At 38.7% G+C, this 24,594-nt stretch overlaps 1 protein-coding gene across 5 annotated transcripts in view; it reads right to left on the reverse strand.

Annotated features, from left to right (window-relative positions):
* The window catches only part of ntm (neurotrimin), a 180,225-nt gene that overhangs the window by 50,475 nt on the left and 105,156 nt on the right, over window positions 1–24,594 (reverse strand). The window lies entirely within an intron of this gene.

The raw sequence follows: 24,594 nt of genomic DNA on the forward strand, positions 1-24,594 counted from the left end.
TGTCCACATCTAGGCCTCCTGCATCCCATCAGATCAGCCATCAGGGCCCGGTCTTGTTATGTTGTTTAGTTAGTTCCATCTGAACCTCTATGCCTGAACAAATATTTTTCCTGAAGGACATATCTGTATTTTAGTGTAGTAAAAAACCGACAACTGATGATCATTGTACGTATCACTTAGTGGGTCCTAATTTCCTTTCGGGGATCATAATAAGTATATATATTTAAAAAACCTTGGATTAATCATCAGGATGAGAGGGGTCACTTATTTCACCAAGAGAGAATCATTTCAAGTCACAGTCATATTTATTTTAGTTTGAAAATGCTTTTAAATATGTATTAGAACGTCTGCAGCCGGTTCTCCAGAAGGACCTTGACCAAATTATCTTTGCAAAATAATTAAAAAATCAAGTCCTGGAGTTTATCCAATTCTACCATTATGATCATTCTGACGTTTCTACTGGATTACAAATGTAATGTAAGCTGGACAAACAGAGCAGCAGCTGCTCCTGCAGGAATCACTCTGGATGAATGACAGAGTCACTGACATCGTCAACACCACTCATTTCCTCATCTGTTTTCAGTGTGTGTGTGTGTGTGTGTGTGTGTGTGTGTGTGTGTGTGTGTTCCCCCTAACAAACCCAACATCTATCTGGACCAAAGATCCTCCAGGACATCAGTGTGAAAGATTGATTATCAGATGGTGGCAGGTAAAAAGAAGCCTGGGGCTGATGGGATCCACCCATTAAGAGAAAGCTGTCTGGTCATTGTGATTGGACACCGAAGGTCTACAGGGCCAGACTGGGCTGATAGTGTGCACCAGAGTGAGAAGAGGAAAGAAATAATGTAGTTATCAATAGACTAAGACCAATTCCACATGGCAGACGTATATTAATACTGGTGAAGTTGAACGGATGTCAAATTTAATTATCTTTATTTGAGCCATTAACTTGACGAGGCAAATGTGTTAAATCCATATATTAATAAGTGTTATTAGAACTCATGTTCTAATAATAATATATGGTGAATGATAAAATAGCATGTCCACACACAGATTGAAGTCAGTTGGGACTCATCAATGGTGGAGCCGTAAGAAAACCAGTTATCAGGCTGAGCAGAAGAAACGCTTCATGCTGGAGATCAGAAAGATTGTTTGGAGGAATGGAATTAAGGTCATGAGGTCCAGATTCACTCTGTACTAGAGGATTGGGTGCTTCATGGAGAAGAGAGGCAGATAAAGTGATGCAATGATGATGATGATGATGATGATGATGATGATGATGATGATGATGATGATGCAAACTAACCCTAAACAGAACCTTAGTACTGAAATTCTTCTGGTTACCATTTTTCCCACTCTATACCTGCGTGGCTTCAGTATGTATATGTTGGTGCTCATTGCTCATGTATGAATACAGTGGGACATATTCACTGTGTGTTAAACACACTCCCCCAACATGAGGAATCAAGCTGTGAAGATCTTTTTAGTTTCACTGCAGTGATGCAGTGACTGGAGTAACTGGAGTTGATCTGTTTGAATGTTCCTCAACTTCTCTCTCCCCTTTTGGGGAAGGTGTGAAAAACGGTGGCGTGCAAAATGTATGGATAGATGAAAAGAGGTACGCTCACAGAAAACAGATAGGGGGAGGAAAGAAAAAAGAAAGTCTTGCTTTTGAAAAATACTTCTGTGACAGAGTATGAAACTACTTTTTATAACTTTAAACTGCTTTTCTTTGTTTTATTTAACAATCTACAGCTTCACACAGGAAGCTTCAGTTTCCTGTATAACAGTAAAAACAACAACACACAGGTGTTTTCCCTGAGTCAGCACCTCACCTTGAAGAAAACTTAAAACTATGGACATCACACACCCAGCATAGATATCATGATCACATCCACAGTCAGAAGAAATGTGACAGAAACCTATGTTAATATTTTCATAATCTACAGGTAGGAAAATGATTTCTAAGAAGTGTTACGTAACACAAAGTACTCAATTTATTTAGTTGTAAAATTAATCTCTTGTGACCCCCCCTCAGGACACCACACACTCAGATGTGACCTAATGGAGAAAGACATCTTAAGTCCACCTTTGGTTTGATGTTAGTGAGCCTGGAGAAAGTCCAGAGGCTCTTCTTTATCAGCTTGGGCCAAGTTTACTTTTTATTCTCTGTTTGGGGGGAGAAGGTGATGCAGACGACTGAAGCTCCAAATGTACCACATGTTGAAGTTCATGCAGTAAAAATACACCTGTAAATTCAGTTTTATTGCACACAGCTCTGTATTAACATGTCCCAACAAATTTTTAAAAAGTTGTAAAATTCAAGAGGTACTGTCAGAATTCATGACTGCAGTAGAAGTGGGGAAGCCCCACAGTGCATGAACATGTGTTACAGAAATGTCAGAATCCAGCGCCATCTATGAGTATAATGGCTCCAGCCCGACAGATAAGCCCTAACAGAACACCGTGACTTGAACAAAAAAAAACTATTGACTGATATTTACCCTCCTCCAAAGTAGCTTTAATGCACCACAACCGTGAGCTTCTTCTACGGTGCCACTTTTGAACGAGTACACCTCCGATCACTGCTCTGATTGCGTGACATGTCATGACTCCTGCTTCCACCGTTTGACTCTTGATGTTTTGGTGCTTCAGTGTCTCCTGTCGTCTCAGAGCGTTCTCCATCTGCCTGTGGTCGATGGAGGTCATCCTCTGCTCCTGTGTTTCCTCAGCAGTAAAACCATCTCCTGATCAGAGTCTATTCTATTAAGACTCTGTCAGCCCTCAGATCCTGGTGAACAGGATTACTTTTCAATTATTTTTGTATAAAGCAGAACTTTTTTCAGGTTGTGATTAAAGCTGGGTTCTCTAATGGTCCTTCAGGCTTTTTACGTTTCATTTTTTCTTTCAAAGTTGTCGACATTAAACACACCTTGTATCAAACATGAGGGCTATAACCCATTTAGAGTTTGATGTTCTGTTTCTATAACATTATCGCGATGAAAGTAAAGTCGCAGTGAGGTGATGGATGCAGGTTGTTGGTTTTCATTTGATGATTTTCACATAAAGTATCAGCAGAACGTTTTACTGACGGCCCCTCATGGGGATTCTTCAAAGTATCTGAAAAGAGTAATATCGTGTTTCATTATGTCATTTATCACATGTACATATAATTCAGAATACAAACTCATATACCCTACATTAGTGGGGGAGGGATAGATGGTTATTTCCTGCTGGTAATTAAAAATATTTTGTAACCTTTATCATTCATAAACTCATGAATTAAACAAAAAGGATTAAAAACCTTTTATTGTCATATAAATCAAAGTTCACAGGTTTTCTGTTCTCAGGTACCGTACTCTGATTAAAACAGCACGCTTCAAGGCTTTATTGCTATTATTGCTGTACCTCACACCTTTTTCTTGAAACATTATTGGTTGAACTTAAAGTATTAAAAATGATATTTCAAACTCATCCAACCACTTTCTCTGTACTTAAAAATATAATACTGGATATACAAGTGATCTCTGCCTGTGAGATGTTATTACAGAAGTTTTGATATGAAAAAAAAGTAATGACAGAGAGAGCTTTGTCGAACAAAATGTGGGACGATTTGAAATGTATTTCAAGATATTTTTAAGAAGTACTTTTTCACACCACCAGATACACTGTGGCTGCATCTGAAAACTGTGTTTAAATATTTGATGAACATGTGATTCAAATGGTGCAGGAAATAAAAGCAGGGTGGCAACACTGTCGTATCCTGTTTATGGACTTTGTAGAAGACAAAGATTATTTCGGTCTGCACAGATGGAGCTCCAGTCAGTGTTCAGAGAGTCATTCTCAAATCCCTTTAGCTGTAACAACGGAAACAGCTTCTGCTGTGGGTGAGAAACTGTTACAAACAGCATCAAAACTGCCCCTCACTGGGGGCAAACATCAAGGCACTCCTCAAGTGGGACGGAACACCTGAAGATTCCACTATGAAATCCCACCTCCTGCTGACCAATGACAAAGGCGCAGACCTTTCTGTGGTCTCCGTAATCATTCATTCATTCATTCATTCATTCATTCATTCATTCATCCATTCATCCATTCATCGTCTACCTCTTCTTCCGCTCCTTATGACCATTATTATATTAATACACTCTGTGGTGGACTGAACCCACGACTCACCACACATGTTCTTGAGCCTCCATTGCAGGTCTGCTTTTTTCAGATAAACTCTGTTTGAGGAAAATAATGAAGAAATGAAAAGAAGATGTTTTTGCTGATAGTTCTACTGTATATCAGCTATGTTTCTGTATTTGTTTATATTTTATTTGTGCTTAGAATTGTGCCAATTCCCATGTCTGCCCCAGAACACCAAGTCAAACTTATGATCAGTGCACATACACTTGGTAATAAAATGTGCACTGATTTGTGATCCGTGCATCAACAACTGATGGCAGAAGGGTTTAAAATCATCAAAATAATTTCCACTATTTCACAAAGACAAAGCATCCAAAGATGATTTTTGGTTACTGTGGATTAGTTTTCTGCTTTGACTCCTTTGGAATTATTTGATTGGCTTAATTAATTTTTTTTTTTTTGTGCTAAATTACTTGTGTGTTAATGGCTTGTCAAATTTTATAGAGCTTACTGAGTGATGGGTTAGTTAGGGAGGCAGGTACGTACTGAATCTGTTTAACACACTGCGAGGTTCCCTCAGCTGCTCTCATCTGCAGTAATTTCACAGAGGATTGTCTCCACATGCTAATTCTACCCTTTAATACTCCGCTCTCAGTTTCATCACTCTTCTTTTATAAGCTTGAAATTAAAATGGCAGCACATGCTGGTTCATTTTACAAAAGAAATGATAAGACCAAACAATGCAAAGAGAAAGGAGTCGGGGGGGTACATCACACAACAGGCGTATCAAAGCAGAGGGTATGAAGGCACACCGTGGGGGTGTGAGGCCTGAACTACAGGTTAACTACATGCTGATTCCATCCCTGCTCCAAATAATTATTACATTACATTCATGTTTCACTGGCTCTGTTGTGTCCTCACATATAAATCAGTATTCTACTTTCATCACAACACGGATGGACTGGTGCATCACACTGGAAGGAACCCCAGCAGTTACTACAGTAAATGGTGTTAGAGTTCCTGTGTACGTTAAATTCTAAAACATGGGTATTTACAGGAATAAAATGTAACTAAATGATTTACTTATATTTTTAAATTATTTCCACATCATTATGTCACTATAATAAAAAAAACAGTAACACTTGTCATTTATCTAATACTATTAACGTATTACAAAAAAATAGACTCAAAGTGAGTTATAAATTGGAGAAATCCACGGTGGAAATATGTACTCAGCTTAAAATTGCTTTGCCACTGAGGGCAGGACAGAATTATGTTTGGCATATTTAAATGATGGGCCCTCACTATAAGAGAAATCATTTAAATTCATATTTTAATATTCTACATAATATCTGAGAGCTGGACATGGATTTGGAAAAAAAAAAACACCTTCAGGACCACAGATGCAGCCCATCTTTGTATTAAATGTTAAACTTACAAAAGTCTTTGCAAAGTCATAGGGAGAGAAGTTTGCTGTAATGTTATCACTGAGTAAAGTGGAGATAGCTGGTCTATCGCGTTCTAAAGCCTGACATAAACGGGATAATTCTGCGTGACATTAGTATTCTGTGATAACTCTAAACAGCAGTTTGATAGAATTGTTTTCTGAGGCTATTTCACTTGAATTGATTTTTTACAGTTTGTGACTTTGATGAAGTTGGTATTCAGTTAAATCCCAAATGAACACAGAGTTACAGAGAAATGACTAACAGAAACGAGTACAAGCAGACAGGAATGAAGGTACATGCAGTGGACATTGTTGAGCAAACACACCGTCAATAATAGCATTTTAGAAATATCTTAAATTAAGGTCATTTGTGTGATTTTATGTGTGAAGAATGATGTGTTTGTGTTGGGTGATTTCCATTGTTTCAACACAAGCACTACGTTCTTTTTCCGAATCACATGTTGTGCTTCAAGCCATATTTTAAGATGAATAAAGTAACAATGGGTGTCAAATGTTGGTGTTAAACTTATTCTATCACTTCTCTCACCAAGGTTTAGCTGTTTTTTGAGTTGAATACAACATTATAACAAAGAAAAGTGATGATAAGAATTCCAAACAAAGAAGGATTATCTTATTTACTAGGTTTGGAAGTAAGATGTGTGATCATAGGTAGATGAAAACAGGATAAACACAGGATTCAGAGCTAATAGCAGGAAAAAGAATCATTATTACCATCAGGAATAATTTTGTAATTTAGTATGGCTGCTCTAAAGCTTCTTTTCTGTGTAACTGAGAGTACAAATTTAATGTTTCTTATATAATTGAAAAAGCAGAAGATATTAATTGTAATAAAGTCTGATAAGGAAATACAGCTGAGTCCTCCGTGACCTTCTTCCCACTGTGTTTTTATCACGTGTGCTGCAGATAAGGTTACAACACGGCGCACCAGTGAGAGCAGCTCAAACCCTGCGCTGTGATTGGTCCGTCAGCGGCGGGCTGTCACCGCCGGTGAAATATGTGACCCACCGGAGGCTCACTCCAGATTGCCATCTTAAATTCACAAGAAATTAAAATGTTAATATTCCTTTTATGTCATCCTTCATACTCCAGTTCTCTGCATCCCTCTCTTCAGATCAGTGTCATCACACAGAATAATCAGACGCGTCAGGACGACGTCCAGCAACGCCAGAGACGAGTCCGTGTCAACAGGGGTGTGTGAGGAAAAGACAGTTAATGAGAGCAGAGCAATAAACTCCATGACATTGATCTCTGCCTGAATGACAACTGATCTACATTCTTTTTCTTTACTTCACTGTCAGCAGTGACTTACGTGTGTGTGTGTGTGTGTGTGTGTGTGTGTGTGTGTGTGTGTGTGTGTGTGTGTGTGTGTGTGTGTGTGTGTGTGTGTGTGTGTGTGTGTGTGTGTAGGAGGGGCTTTATTTGAAATTGTTTTTCTTTAATTGTGTTACTTACTTTTAATTCTATAAAGAACTTATTTTTGCAGATCTTTGCTCTACAAATAAGATTGACTGATTGATTAATTGATTGATTGATTGGGAGCAGAGGGTCCACCACGTTAAACCGTGGATTTTATTGTTGAGCAAGGGTTCTATGTTTCCTGCATTGTCACTATCGCATCTATTGCTCATTAAAATATCAATCCTGAAAATATTTTTTTAAAGTAAATGAATAAATAAAAATTGCTCTACTTTTCTACTTTTCTTTTTTACTATTTTTTTAATTAAAAAAATAATAGTATATGTAGTAATATGATGTTACCAATAGTTATTTAATTTGACTTTACTCAGAAATATCTACACAGACTTCATCACACCTTTTATGTTGATTTGTACTTTTATGCAATTTACAAAAAACAAAGAAAAAGCCATTGGAGCTAATTAAATAGGAGTTCTTATGTCACTTGTTGAATTACACTTGTGAGGTCGGCACCCAGAGATCTTTACTGTCTTTTGTCTCAACAAAATTGAAGTGTGAAGATAAATCAAAAGAGTCTCTTATGTCTGTGACGGAAATTAAATTATGAACTGATGAAGCGTCTCCTGTAAAATGAAAGCTAAATATACATGAAACAACCTGTAGCCTGAGATAGAACGTAATCTACATTCATCTCAGAGAAAATGAGGCGGTGTAATTTTTAAAGGGAAGCATGATGAAGCATAACATTTCTCGTTCATAATTATTTGATTATCTCTGCGGCTGCCTCATCAATGATTTGCACCACTGGGTTTTCACACAGACGCTGAAAACGCTGGACTTGAAATTGGTGGTAGAATCTTAATGTGCAATTAATGCTGTTGCTTTTAGAGCATTGATGTAAGACTCATTCAGACCTAACCAGACCTAACCAAAACATATATACATATATTATCAATAGAAATGTATTGTAATTGTTGTTTGGCTGAGACATAAACTTCCATCGTTTGTCTTTGCTGGGTGTCTGAAATGTCACCTGGGGATGGTGAATCTAAAATTGGCTCATTCATTGTCATTGAAGGAAACAGAACAGATGCTGTTGTCAAATTGCACTTCAGAACGCTGAACTTCAAAATAAATGTCAGTCTTTATAGACGACAGAACGCTTCAAAAGCGCTCCGACTTCTGCTGAAGAAAAAAGGAGCCTGTAAACACCGACAATCAGGAAGTTCTTTACTGACAGATTCACCTGGTGCCGATGCAGCCCAGCGCTGGCCTCTGTTTCCCCCTGAACACCCAAACGGCCATATTGCAGCATGATGCAGGTGTTTGTCGTCACGACCCCAATAACCAGCACAGGTGCTGAGTCAACCCAGGAAAAACTGCTGCATGAAAGTGGAATATCTGTCTGTGAAACAGTATTAATGTAACCTTCACCCAAACTCAGATCCAGCTCTGAGGGCTTTCTGATCATGATTGATACGCTGGGCTCTTCCTGTCTCTAATGAGTTGATGACTGTTGATTGTTTGAGTTCAGCTCGGTCGATTCCATAAAAAAATGTCTCCTGCTGAATTGTTTGATTCCACTGAAGCCCTACTGTACAACGCTCCTGTTTGTACTATTTTATGGATCTGCACAATGGAAGCACAAAGCAGGCTTTGGCATTGCTGTGACATATAAATTGTTGATTAATACTGCAAACACAGATGCATTGTGTTGCATGTTGAGAATGAGGGGGATAAATTATCATAGGTGGGGGTTTTTACAACTCTGACTCATAATTTAGGTGTTAATTTTTTTACGTGGAGGTCGTTGATTGGTCAGATCGACGGGAACCATGGCTCTCAAAAAACCTGATATAGTAGACAGAACAGATCATAGTGGGAACCATCACTTCTATACTTCTGTCTTCTAACCTCATGGTGACGCAAAACTACTTTTACTCCTGATTTTCTGTTCTGTGGTTAACCTGAATGTTTTTTCTAATTATTACTTTGGTTAATTACTCTAGGTCAGTGGTCTCCAGCCTGTTTTGCGCCACGGACCGGTTTCATCTAAGACAATGATTCCACAGACCGACCTTCATTTGCTCGATAATTGCTAATGACACAGCCGTCGTCCTGGCGTTAATGACGTCCTGTGACAGCTGTTGTCTCATGATAAATCATCCACAAGGGCCTTATGCCAAATGAAAACTTCAACATTTATTTTAGAACAAAATCCTTCCTAATAAGAAAAAACTATGAAGAGGTTTATTTGGAAATGCAGTGATTTCAGTGCATTCAACGGAAAAATATTGATTATTCCTTCGTAAAAGAGAAAACAAGTCAATAGCAATAAAAATTAGTTGGAGCTCTCAGCGACAAGCCGGTCCCCTCTCGGGGTAACGGGGGGCAGTGACACCCCCGGTCCACTCCGTGGTTTGGTGCAGAAAATCCTGCTTCACAAACAGAGGAGGCCGAGGTAATGGGTAGTATCAGGAGCTGCTGTTGACTTGTCTAAGAATACATTTATGAAATAATTCTTTCCGAGTTAAATCCGTCTTCCTGTAACACCTGAAGTGTTTCTGCAGACACATCACAAACCCCTGGAACTGCCTTGAAACACTTGTTATGTGCACATACATGAAACACGCCTACCAGGCACAGACAATGCCCTGAAGGAAATGTCAAATTAGTGGACAGATGTTTTAAACCAGCAGAATACAGATAATAATGCTACCAGTAATTTAATGTTTTGGTAAAATGTTCATGGACCAAGCACCAAACAATGGGTGAGAATAAGGGTAATGTGAGTTAATTCCTCCTTTATTTACTGAAATAACTATATAATAACATTTATATAACTATAATATATTTATAATAATAAATAAATAAATCCAATTCTCAAGAAACATTTGGCAAAAAGAAAGAAGATGAATCCAAGTTAAGATTCATTCAAAGATCATAATTCAGGGAGGTGCCACTCGCACGCCTCCTGCTAAATGTATTTAATGTATTCATGGGTGTGTAACATCCTGATACATGCTGGCAAATACGCTCCAGGTCTTCAGTATTTAACCTGTTTAAATATCACCAAGAGAAACTGAAGACTGTCTTAGAAAAATGGCTTTCATCAAGTGAAACATTAGAGTTTCTGTACCTAATTCTTCTTCAGGAGCCACATCCTACTGTGAAGCATTAGAATGTCCACTCCGAGCAGTAATGGAGGAGGTCATATGATGCTCCCCCACTTGAACTATATCTTAGGGATGACAAGACAAATCCAACATACAGCACAGCTGAGGATGACAGGGAAACTGTAGAGACTCAAACAAATACAACACCAGGGTTTCACTGTGGACTTCTGTCTTTTGTTTTTTAATCTGATGTTCTACGTCATGATGTTAGTATCGACAAAAACTCAAAAAAAGTAACACAACTTTGTAATCGTAAAAGATCGATACCGACGGTTCCACCCTCTACCTGTTGGCACACAGCGCTGTGTGTTATCATTGTTAGTCTGACAGCTGCTGTCATTTAGATGCAAACTCAGATTGTTGAAGTACTTCTGTTATTGCACCCATGTGCTGTTTTTTTTATTTATCTTATATTTTATTTTATATACTATAATAATCCCTGAGGGGAATTAGTTAGTTGCACTCTTTCACACTGTTAGTTATTAATCATACATATACTGTATATATAGTGTGTGTACAAGCCCGTGACACACACACTTAGGGAGACTGTAGACATGCAGAAGGGGGAGGTACAGTGGTGGGCGTGGTACACTGTAATGAGCAACTTGTAAAGGGGATGGTGCCTTGCTCAAGGGCAGAAGCGGGAATGGAACCACATATCTTGGGAACATTGGATGACCCGCTCTCCTGCATGGTTTCTCTTCAGCTACTCTGTGTTCCTCCAACCTCCAAAAATCTGCAATTTAGATGAATCGATCGGTTCCGGGATGAGACAGTTCCATCCACATGCAGTCACATGCGATCACAAGATGTCACTAAAGACTAGGTCCCTCGACACACCTTCCTTGATGCAGAGATCTTCCTCTGGGTCAGCGTTTGGCTTTGCATCCGCCCACCACCCAACAGATTTCATTATTTTTCTTCTATTTGCAGACTAACACCCACATCTCGCTGCGTGAAGCCTCATCAGGAGGACGGCCGCATTAATATGAACAATACTCTGTGTTGTATGATGAGTTTTTTGAAAAAAAATTTTAAAAAGGAAAATGCCAAACAAGTTCATCCTGGAAAATAAAAGATGCCTCGTTTCAAGCTGACAGGTGACCTTGAATTACACGATATCACTCAGAACGCCGACATCACAGTCGTGCTGATGATTAATAATTCTTATACTGTATGTTCACTTGGAACCTGCCCGACTGAAGTGCACTCTCTAAATGATAAATAGACTGTAAATGTAAAGAACTGCCAACTGAATCATGATAAAGCAGAGGGAGACGTGGTTATCGATGCCTCATACATAACAAATACCGGCAGACTGAGGACGACCACAGGTCAGACGAACCCGCTGCTGAATCCAGGATTAAATTCACTGATGTAAGCTTCCTGTTCGGACAGCATTTCTTTAATTAAGCAAGCAGGGAATGTGGAAATAAAAGTAATGTCTGGCCTGCCTGAGCAGAGCAGACCCCCACATCACACCTCGCTCTCATCCCCACCAGTCTGTGACATTTAACAGTTTTCTCATTAAGCAACAAATTCTACACCATAATGAGCGTCCGTTACCTCAGAGACTTACCTCACACTACAAGCAGGCTGCTGCACACTTCTTATATCTTAAAATGTTGTGATGGGTGTTTAAAAGCAGTGGAAATTTGTAATTGGTTCCTACCTGATCAGCACTGATCAAATTATTGATAACCTACTCCACAGATTGGCTATTTTTCATACGACATGAAGAACAGCTGATTCTGAGTTTGAACAGATTTGATATTTTTAAAATCAATATAGTCTGATAATAATAATGATAATGAAGCTGCCAGGTGTCAGGTGCCCTGATCAAGGGGCCCTCAGCAGTGCTCAGGAGTTGAACCGACACCTCTCCAGCTGCCAGTTCACACTCCTGACCTTGGGGGGGCCCAGGTCTCAGTCATTGCTAGATTGTTCACGTATTAGTGCAGCACTCGCGTGTCCTGGTGTGAGTTTTCTGGTGTGATGTTTGTGTTCCTCTGTGTTTCCTTCACTCCTGAGATCTTCAGTAGATGTTTCTCATGCCAGCCCAGCTGCCGACTCGCCTCTGCTCGCCTCCAGAAACCCAAGACAGAGAAACGTCACGGCCAGTGGAGACCCCCCCAGCACCAGCCGTCACCTCCAGCGACTCTCAGTAAAGAGTTTCCACCTCCCTCGGTGTCTGTGGCTCCACAGCAGGCTGAACGCTGTTCCATTTAAAATAAGAGGAGCATTTCCACCTTCAGTCCCTAACAGCCCTCTGAACAGACTGTCGTCACTACATCCTCCCATGACTCCGACAGCTGCTCAAACTGTTGAGTCATGAGAACACTTGTCAACATCCCTCACACCAATCATATCCACACCTTTTATATGAATGCTAAATGCACATTAGGAATGAAGGTACCCAGACTGACCCCCCTCACACAGAACCATCCTGTCCTCATGCTCACCCCTCACTTCATCTTCACCATCACAGTGACCATGTTATTATGGGTTTTACAGTCCCTGGTTGGTCTGTCATGATTATTGTGGTCCTTCCACTATTTTAAAGGTTTCCCATTTTTCCTCAAAGAAAAATCTTTTACGATTGGAACAATTCTATGAGATAAATCCTGCAGGTCACCGTTTCACTGCCTGCAGTGACAAGAACACAAGCAAAACACTAAACTAGAGATGAAGTCACTACTTATCCAGTCACCTTTTGAAACTTGTCGTCACTTTTATTTGCACTAAACCAGTAGAAACTGACTCACAATCACTTGTGCAATCAAAAGTGACAGGTTGATATTCATACAGTTTAGCTGGTGTGGTGTTATACTGTTATCCCAGCCAGATCTAACCATTAAATATAATAAAACATATAATGTTATGTCTTTATTGATAATTCCAGTTCTCCATCTGTGTCTGTGTTTAAGACATCTGCTTCTTCTCTCAACCTTGGCAACAGTTGCCTTTATTCCAAGTTGTTCACAGAATAAATCCGTCTCTTCCCTCCACCATACACATTCTGGGCACACCTGACTCATTTCTTTCCAATGTAAACATATATCAGTAGGTAAACCCAGATTTACCCACCAAACTAGATTTATTGACTTTTTAGGTTTTCACTCAGTATTTTATAAAATTAGTGACCTTTGTGTATCCCGTCAGCTCACCGACGAACAAACAAAAGGTCATTGACAACAAATGGAGGTGATAAAAACTAAAAATAAAGGCTGTTTCTTAAGTTGTTCTTTTCATTTGCTCTAAATACTGTCACTGTAGTCTCTTAAGAATTCCTTTGTGTTGCATTCAGCTCAGTGTTCCAGATAGATTTATAGTGGTTATTTATTGTGATATTATTATTGCTCGTGCATCTTTATGCAAGAGAACTTAAGAAATGGGAGGCAGCTCTAAGCAAAATAAAAACTATTAACGCCTGCTTTAAATTCTGATTGTGTTGAATGATTTGTCATCATTTAGAACCAAAAAATGGAACAAATACTTGATAAAGTGAAGTCAGAAAAAAAAAACATGTACTTAGCAAAATTAACCAGTCAATACTATCATATTGCGCTTTTTGTAATCATGTTATCCTGTTTATTCCTGGCATTTCCTTAGTGAAAATATTTCTCAAAAAACACTGAAACAATGAAAACAGGCATTTTTCAGGGAGCAGCTGCCTTAACCTGTACATTAACATGAGGGCTGTGTTTCAGGTGAGAATCTCTCTCTGAATGAAGCGCCGCTGCTGGAGCTCAGGTTGTGTCGGGCGGAGATAGCGATGCTCTCAGACATGACGGAAGGCTCTGAAGGAAAGCAGAGGTGAGCAGGAACATCCCAGCATAAGCTCATCTCTAAAGCTCTCTGGTGCATTCACAATGAAGAATTTCTTAATCTCCCAGTGAATAGATCTCTGCTCCCAGAAAAGAATCAGACGTTTGAATGCTTTAGGTGGGTAAAGTGAACCGTGCTCAGGGAGGAAAATCTGCTTTAATATTACCTGATTCTACTTTAAACTCAGGATGACGCCCAGCATTTGGCTAATGGAGCAAAGACGCCCTGGGGGGAGAGACCTTTTTCTTGTTCCACACTGACTCATAGCTTGAAAATGCGCAGACTCATGAACTGATTTATGACTATGCACAAACCGTATGTGTTGCACCTTGCAACAAGCTTGGCCTTTAAAAGCAAATGCACAAAATATGCATATTACAAACTCACACTGTCACCAACATTTTGTTCACCATCACTTTTCCGTGGGTAAGATTCAAAGACGACATTATTCATATTTGTAGGGGAAAAAAACATCGATTCAAAAGGCAATGAAATACAAAAAGCTGAAATTGATTACAACACAATATTTTAAGGCTGATAGAAAGTGTGTGCTACATGTCATTTAATCATTTTTTTACAGTATTTGCCAGGTACCATCATTCAGTTTTGAAGCAGTACACTTGATATGTGGTTTTAGCCTACATAGTATTCAGGTACACCTCAGTTTATGTAGTTCCAGTTATGTCGCTCTTCATTACACATTGATTTTGAAGAAAAAAGAAAATACACAAAAACATATCAATCAAGTTTACATCATTTTACTCCACTTTATGTCTGTCCGCAACAAATATTGTAAAGGGTAAATATATTAAAGGCACATACTATTGTGTTACTGTATGTTAAATAAGAATAAAAATATAATATATTATCAGCCCGTAGCAACCCCTGTGACCCGCAACGCAGAAGAAGCAGCTGAAGACTTATATTTGTCTGCCATAAATAATGGAGTCATAAAATCACTAGTGAACCTCTAAAAGCCATAATAATATGGTACTGTACAATAAGTCAGAAAAAATAAGTCAGAAAAAAAAAATCATATTATTAGCTAGTTAGAACTAATAAGATGTTAGAGCTTATAATGTGTTAGAGCTAATAATGTGTTAGAGCTAGAACTTCTAGTTAGAGCTTCTAGTTTATTCACCAGACAACCAAGTCTGTCCAATGTGGGACAAATTTGTACAAATTCATTTTGTATTTCAGTTTCTACTAATCTTTCTAGCTTTCAAAGATTGTCATGATGTTGTTGAAGGGAATGTGTACCAACATGGTGCATCTCCAGACCATGAAAGGTCCAGCAGCTGCAACGACCATTCATTAAGAATGAACTCCTGTCCTGTCCAGGGTCATGTGGGACTGGAGCCCTCCCCAGTTGACCTTGTAGAAGATGTGATCAACCCCACCCCCCGTAGATGTGAACAAAAGCAGGAAGCGGTTGTGCTTCCAGATGTGTGTGTCCTTGTGTCTGTGACACATAAAACATGACGCTGGGCGGTAAAGAGCTGCGTCAGGAGTGAAACGACTGGATCCTCTAAGCTCAGAACAAACAAACGACTGAATGAGTTCATCTGACCCATGTGAGTGTATTTCTACGTTCACTGCAGAGCCAGCTGGTGTTTGGAGGTAAAACAAACAGCTTCATTTAGTTTTCAGCGTTAGCTACCCCTAAAAAACATCCCTCTGAAAATAAAAAAAGTTTTCAACACCTTTAAAGTTGAGAGATGAGTGTAGGGAGACCTGGCAGGATCTCCGACACACTCCTCACGACTAATCCAGATGGATGCCAGTCTGTTCACGTGTGTAAATCTATGTGTTTGTGTTTTAACATATGTCTCAGTTCTTATTGTATGTGGGAAACTAAACCCATCAGGGGGGGCCGTGTCTCAGAGGTAGAGCAATCATCCACTTACATAGATATATAACCATTATTTCATACATATGGATGGAACTCGCTGACATTTTCCCACATTTTTCTGTATAACAGTCTACAATTTTTAGAATAATTTGCTGGTTTTTATCGACATAAAATATAATTTCCAAAAATGTGAAGTATAATGTTTAAGTGTGTAATGTTCAATTTTACTACAGAGGTTAGTGGAGATGTGGGACATGATGACCTAGTAGAATTCTGCTGAGGGTCAGGGGAGATTGGAAGTATGTGCGCATGTGTGTGTGTGTGTGTGTGTGTGTGTGTGTGTGCGTGTGTGTGTGTGTGTGTGTGTGTGTGTGTGTGTGTGTGTGTGTGTGTGTGTGTGTGTGTGTGTGTGTGTGTGTGTGTGTGTGTGTGTGCAGGTTCAGATCTCTGCAAGGTCAACAACGGGTCCTAACCATTATTTACCATCATATAACTGTGAGATTTATTTGACAGGCAATTCACCGATGGTTTCCTGGACATGTAATACACTCAGTGCTAAATCACACTAAAGGAAGGTTGAAGTCATTGTTGTGGAGTCTCCTTCTGGCTTCACTGTAATCCAACATTTAGTTTGAACCCACTGTAATGTTTGGACCAGTAAAAAGTAGAGCAAACACGGGTAAACTTATTCTAGGAGACACAATGTTGAAGGAACTCGTCTCCAGGCTAAACTGAAGATGACCAATCCCAGTTCTGCACTGAACTTTATTTATAAAGGCGTTTTAATGCCTTCATAAATAGGAGCTGCCTTCAGTAGGATCCATTAGCTCCTATTGAATAAAATGAGAGCAGCTCATTGCTCTTGTTATGTTTCACTGAAGTCAAAACTTCAAATCTGTAGCAAACAGATCAAAACTAATGTCCCCTTGACATTTTTACAGCATTTTTTAGATTTGATTTGTAAGTTGATTTTTCTTGTTTATATATTTTTTTAAATAAATTTAAAATATAAATAGTGGAACTCATAAATATATAACACATTCAATACAAAATATTAATTAAATCAAGCTCATCAAGTTAAAACGGCAAATAGAGAAAAAATGTAAACTTCAATTTAATATTTCTATTTGTTAAACACTAGAAGTACACAAACACCAAATATTTATGATATAATATTATACTATATAATATATTCATGCTGTTCATTATAAAATGGTTGCTCAGTATAGCTGTGTGCACTTTTATGGTTTAATTAAATTCAGTTCATTGCTTACTGTATTCAAAAATCCCCACACAAGATATATGAAGGCCCTTTAGGAGAAGAGCACGTCTAGACCATCTCCTCATTCTGCAGCTTACAACAATGTGTTGTTGTGTATCTTGTGTTTGATTTTGTCAGTTTGTTTTTTGTGATGCATTGCAGAATCCTGTTTGTTATTATCAATTATTCTCTTAAAAAGAATGATTCTGATAGGAGCTCACTGAATCCGCTTTTTCCGTTGACCATGTAATCAGTTATTAAGTGATAAGTTTCCGCATTTCCTCTTTTATAGCATGATATACGAATGCTTGGAACGGAATTTTGCTTAAAATATCTAAACATTCCTCAGTTAATAGAATAGTTAATTGATTTTCTGTCAGTAATAGTCATTTCAACTCAACATTATATACTAATTTTCTATGCTGGATATTTCCACATCTCACCTCATGTCCTACCCATCTAAAATTGACTGCATTACTTAACCTTATGTCTCTGTGCGGTTATTATAGATTTTTGTTGAAGTGATTCACTCAATTAGTGTGAACATTTTCCTTGTTTATTTTTTATAATTTCATTTAGTAGCTTATTTATTCTTTAATAGACACTCACTCACTAATCATATTACTGGTTCCTGTGTCTGGTCCTGTAAAGTAATAGTGAGGTCTATCCATTACTAATCCTTGTGTGAGTAAACAGCTCTTGTTGGTGTGTTTGTGCGCGCTCACGAGTGCACAGCCCTGCAGTATTGATATCTGTGTGCTACAGGGGAGGAGCAGCAGACAATCTTTTAAGCACATAATCCTGAGCCCTGCTCAGCGCCCCCATCTCCTGCTTGAGTACTCCAGACTGGACCGGGGCGCACAACTTCTCCAGACATACAGTAAAGCTCTTGAATTACAAAAAGGAAAAAAATAGTACTTAGCTATTAGTTTTTTGATCCAAATGGCATTTGTGCTCAGACCACCTCTAATGACATTGAAAGGAGACCATCAGTTAAAATAAATACTGCATTTTTAGCACTGTTCCACTAGCTAATGAATAAACTTAATATCAATAACAGTTGCTGAGCGTGCTGGGGAAATGTCATTCCTATAATAAGGTACACAAGTGTATGATTCACTCGGTACAAGATGGAAAATATGAGTTGAGCCGAGTTCCTTACAGTCTTTGCATTTGATGCAGCTAATGTTAGCGTCTGAGACTAGACAGTGCTGTGGTCGTTCCAGGAGCCGTGTTCAGTCCATTACAGTGACATGCTAATGGAGACATCATTAATTATTTAGCCTAATCACCGATGTCATTGTTGTTGTTGTATAATTGCATACTGTAATTACAAGCCACTCACTTCTATTTAAGTCATTCAATGTTGGAGTCAATCCAGATAAGAATACGAGGTTTTTCTCTTTTTTTACACTCCATAATACTATAAAAGTATTTTGTTCCGTTAGTTGTTGACTATCTGAAGGACAATGAAACCTTGGCAGAGGTGACAGTCCTGTAGGAAGGACTGACCCGTGACGTTTGGGCTGGATCCAAATTAGGAGGTGAATCCATGACGTTTCTGTAAATTTGCAAGATTGCATCTTTCAGTATTTTTATTCAACTTGGGATGGGTTAGTATTGATTCTCATTCATTCTTGAGATTCACTTCTAGATGAATACTTTGAGTTTTAAAATGACTGAAGCATCAGATTGATAAAGGGGCTGCATTCCCATCAGAAGATCATCAAGCCCTGAGAGAGTCATTAAAGTTAAAGGAAATGCAGTAACTGTACAACACCAGCTGCCCAGTACTCAGTTCAGCTTCTCTCAGAAGTTCTTACCGTGATAATCAGTAACATTTCATTACAATGACCTTGTGATTTCCTGGACAGTATTCAATCACCCCAGTGACAAGTGTGAGAAAGAAAATCAAAAGACATCTTTCAGAAATTACCAGTGATGATGACCCTCCGTCTGTACTCACAAGATGTTATATTGATCCAATCAGAGCGCAGGAATCCCTCTCCTGAGCGCCGACAGAAGGTCATGACACGAAACACGAAACATGACAAACAGCTTCTGGCCTTTTATCATCCAGTCTGGTCTGAAAACGAGAGACGGCAGCACCTCTGGTGAGGTGACCTGAGTTTAACTGTGTTTTATCTTAGTACTGGGTACTGGATGTCTAATTAAAGCACAAGAATGATTTGGTGAATATTAATAAACATACTGCCCTTTTCAACTTAATTCAAACTCCTCTACTCCATTACAGACATAACAAATAGTCACTCCTGGTTAACATGCAGCTCTCTCTCTCATTTTTTCATTCATGAATATTTTAACTAACAGATTATCATCACCTGCTTTTTCCTCATTGTGTCCCCCTTATTTCAATCGAATTGAGCATTGAATCAAACGTTGTTCGGTCTATAAATAATAGTAATATTCAGCAACAGGCCATTCCATCAGTGACTACAGATGATAAGTTAAACTCCCACAAACAACTATGAGAGAACTATTGGTGACAAGAATGAACACAATAAAACTACAGCTGTGGACATGGAAAAGGATAAATCAACTTGAGAGAACATACGTTTGTGACTGTTGGTATAGGGAAGTGTTTGTGTGATGGCATTGGTAACTATCACACCTGTGAGTACACACAGGTGTTTCCAGTGGTTCCTGATGATTTCAGCAGCCAATGAAGCCACATTCCACCACCTGACAGTAAACAACAGTAAAACAGTCTGGGTTCCAAACTGCTCTGTCTGCAATAAATATGACAACAGAGATCTTGGATTGTTGAGCAAGGAAAGTTATAAGTAATACAAGAAGAAGAAAAAGTGATGTAACACATGACAATGTAAAAAGAATCATAATTTAACAATTATTTTTCTGTTTTGGGGGATATTTTACATCACATCCAAATCTTCTCTTTTTTTAAATCGGGTTTGTGTTTATAAAGTTTTGAACTGATGACAGAAAAATGACTCAATACAAACAAAAAAACTGTTTTTTACTAACTACTACAGTCTAACTAAAGGAAAAACAAAACTGTATAACTGCATAATAAAATATATAAAATGATAAAAACATTCATGAAAGCCAGTCAGTGATAATGAAGTATAATTGTGGTTTGTGTGTATTTCTCTAAATGTTATGCTTTTTTCAAATAGTAACAGGTGAAATAAATTAATACAATGGTGCGATGTTAAAGTTGTGAATGTGACGTGATGTACAATAACTTCGTTAATAATAAAATGCAATAAGGAATAAATCTATCGCCTTAGCCTGACAGACGCTATGGTTTTGGTTGGTCAACCTGCACAACATGAACAGACGTCTGTCTGACGCTCTGCTTTACGATATTCAAGTTGTAAATGTCAATATCTGCAGCTGAAAGAACGTTCCAAAGAACTTCAAGGACTTTAAGACTTGTTTTCATCACAGAAACAAAGTGAGAAGCTTCCCGCTTGGTGTGGTTTGCTATTTTGTTTTCCTTTTTATTTCATAACTAAGTATTGATTTGTATGCAGTTCAACAAGAATGGCAGAGATTCTTTTTAATTGTCACTACACAATTACGACAAGGTGCCGTCGGCTCAAGGTTGATGGAGGAGGAAGGTGAGGCAGGGAAGAGAGACTGAAACAATTTGTACAACATCCAGGAAAATTTGCTGAAATTAAGACGTCCAACCGTCATGAGGAAGTCAGGTGTGAGCTTCACTGAACGTCCTATGTGGACACCAGTCCAAACACCTTCATTTCCACCAAAGCAGGGTTTCAGAATAAATCCTGTATCCTTCTACAGCGGCTGTCACAGTCAACTGGCTTCAATCAATTCTAGACAGATTTGAAGGATTTTGCAGCAAATATACTCTGGAGTACTTTAGTCTATGATTTAACTGACAAACCAAAGAATGAAACTGAAAACTATTCAAAAATTCACTATTTCTGAATTATAAATTATAGTGAAATCCTCAAGCCACACACAACCAGTCATGATAACAATAAATGATGATTCATGCAATACAAAAACCAACAATCTGTTTAAGTCTTGACTGGAACTGGGAATAAAAAACTCCAAGACTGATAATAAAACTTTGAGTACTAAGTTTTGTTTGCAACCTTGCAAAATGCAAAAAGTAATGCATTTGTCCAACAAAAGTTTATACATGCTATGTAAATAGCAAGACCACTAAAAGATCGGCCCTGCGTTGAGTTTTAGTCTCATTGGTGCAACATTTATTGTGAATAATGTAGGATAAATGTTAACACGACGAGGCTCTGAGACCAGCATGTCTGTGCAGGTAGATAAGCTCTCAGGAGGCAGCAGGATGCTGTGCTGACATTAATTAATCATGTCTGTGGTGGCAGCATGTCTCCTTTTAACTCCTTCTGAATGCAGAATTAACATGCTTCTTATTTTGTCCATTTTTTTATTTTATGTAAATCAGTGCAATCAATAATTTAACATCAAATACAACTACAGTTCATCACTCTGCTGCTCAGAATTCAATGTGGAGAATCGTGAATATAAATGCTCTTTCTCACTTGCAAAGAAACTGAATATATTCAGTGCAATTGACTGTCCTCCGTTCCAACAACCACAAACACGAGTGGATGATCAACAGAAAGCCAATAATGAAGGAGACAATGAAAAGCAGAGCTTTTCAATAAAATAACAGATGGCTGTTTACGCCTCATCCGTGCACCATTACATAATTACATTATTTTTATCGTTTCTTATTCCTTATTTCATTTTTATGCTGTAAAAGATAATCTCTTCCAAGGCTACATGGATGACTAAGTCCTGGACAGCATGAGAATGTTTTTAGTTTGATTGATTGATTCTCAATCTGACTTGTATTTAGAAGAAGTAAACTGTTTTTCATGTCTGACATTCCCAAGATGATGGATGGAATTTGAGGGTGCAGGGAACATTTGTGTTACATACAGTATAAATATATATATAGAATGTATTTCTTTGAGTACCTTATAGCTGATGTTTTGGGCTTGTACGCTCTCAGCGGTGTGGATTTTTCTTTCTCTATTTAGGTTCAAACTACATAAATTCTAAACCTTAAAATAATTAATATAATATGTAAAAAATAATATGGTTGCTGACTTGATAATACAAAAACACCACAAACTATTTGGAGGTTAATACTAAACATTTATGAGACTCTATCCTTGGGTGGGAGCTGCCAAGTCTTTCTGGCATGTAGGAAGTAAAACCAGTCCACCCCCAACACACAGCACTGGTTTTAGTGGATGTTATGAAAAGACAAGTCAGGACTGTGGACTCCAATGCTTCTTAAACCCATGTGACCGTACGAGTGGGCGCTCACCAACAAGATGAGAGCAAAGTCTGCTTCCAGAAGATGGGAATCAGTTTCAGACTGAAGCCGTCGTTACTACTCAGGATGGAGGATTGATGCACATCAAGGGGGGTTCAGGTTCTCTAGGTTTTATTGACCTGTGCCTGAACACCAGGAATACTGCTACTGTAAGCAGAATGGGAACGCCATTACAGAAAAAACATAAATTATTTCTATGAGATGAGCTGAATTTTGCAAGCAGATCAACAAACAATAACATGTAAAAAGAGTACTGATATTCTATAGTTGAACATGTGGTTGTTGGTGGTATTCTGTCTGTTCCTGCAGGTCAGTCAGGTGTTGCATTACTCTGGTGGAACACTCAGTTCTTCTACCTGGGTATTACAGCATCTGTTTTACATGATCCCTTCAGAAAACGACGTATGGATGCTCTGATAAATATCACTCTCTCTAAATAAATAAATAAATATATAAATATATATATAAATATATATATATATATATATATATGTATATATATATATATATATATGTGTGTGTGTGTGTGTGTGTATGTATATATATATATATATATATATATATATATATATATATATATATATATTTATATATTTATATTTATATATACACACACAAAATGGCAAAAAACAAAATTCTGCGATATAGAGACCAAATTATTTTATTATTTATGGTAATTTAACCGTGTAAGAACAAACGGTATCACATGACTACCCACTAAAAATCAATGATGTAGTGACACTGTGCATCTTGAAGCGTGAATAAGCGAGGGATTACAGTACTGTATATATTTGTACTAAGTATGCAAAAATACAATCACATGCTGCAGAGGTAGAGGTAGAGCGTGGAATGGACATGTGATCTAGACGAAGGAGCAGAGCGAGGGCCCACAGGTGGGACGTGAACTCTTGGAACGGTCTTCTCTTTCTTCATAATGTCATTCTTAAATAATAACAAAGAAACAAACATTTTCCTACGACATCGTTTCTGTGCATTATTACAGTCATGGTCATCGTGTCGTACCTCTAATGGCTGATGCTGCACAGGGAACATAACATCATCACGTGTCACAACATGCTTCATACGTAAAAGGAAACAATTCATCATTCAGGACTCCAGGATTTGACATTTATGCTGATTGCAGAACCAGAATAAAGGAATCTGATTCTGAGATAACCAGTGTGACCACATGTTTGTCCGATGTGACTGGATGGTTCATCACGGACAGAAATAAGACACCTGGACATTTCTTCACTTGAAATGTTCTGTCAATAGAACCAAACCCCCCCCTCTGATCACTGTGATTATAGCTGGTCTTACTTCTGACATCTCCACATTCCTGGCAGCTCTTGAAAGCAACATAAATCCCTCTGTGTCCAGTCAGCCTCTGAAGGAGCAGCGGGGGTCAAAGGTCACCGCAGACAACATCCCGCCTGGACGAATCGCTGCCGAATCAATTTGTCAGCTGTAGTTTTATACCGCATGCGCTTGTCACGGGCAGCACCTTTCCACTTAGCCCACCTCACACACACACACACACACACACACACACACACACACACACACACACACACACACACACACACACACACACACACACACACACACACACACATCCCTCCACCTTTATTTCTGCACCGCCACACAACAATTAAAACCGTTAAGTCTCTCGTTAACAGCTGTCCCAGATTAGGACAGCATCGCTCCTGGGTCGAGTGTTTCCAGACTAATCCTCTGACAAAACACACACACTTCATGTGTGTGTTGTTTCTCTCACTCATGTGTGTGTTGTTTCTCTCCCCCATGTGTGTGTTGTTTCTCTCCCTCATGTGTGTGTTGTTTCTCTCCCTCATGTGTGTGTTGTTTCTCTCCCTCATGTGTGTGTTGTTTCTCTCCCTCATGTGTGTGTTGTTTCTCTCCCTCATGTGTGTGTTGTTTCTCTCCCTCATGTGTGTGTTGTTTCTCTCCCTCATGTGTGTGTTGTTTCTCTCACCAACTCCTCCAATCAGGAAAAGCCTGCGAGCAGCTCTTAATTTAGGGAGCAGTGGAGCGTCAGCAGGATGGAGGAGGATGAAGAGGAGGAAGAGGAGGAGGAGGAAGAGGAGGAGGAGGAAGAGGCGG

The sequence above is a fragment of the Antennarius striatus genome, chromosome 13, assembly GCF_040054535.1.
Source record: "Antennarius striatus isolate MH-2024 chromosome 13, ASM4005453v1, whole genome shotgun sequence".
NCBI classification, from domain to species: Eukaryota; Metazoa; Chordata; class Actinopteri; order Lophiiformes; family Antennariidae; genus Antennarius; species Antennarius striatus.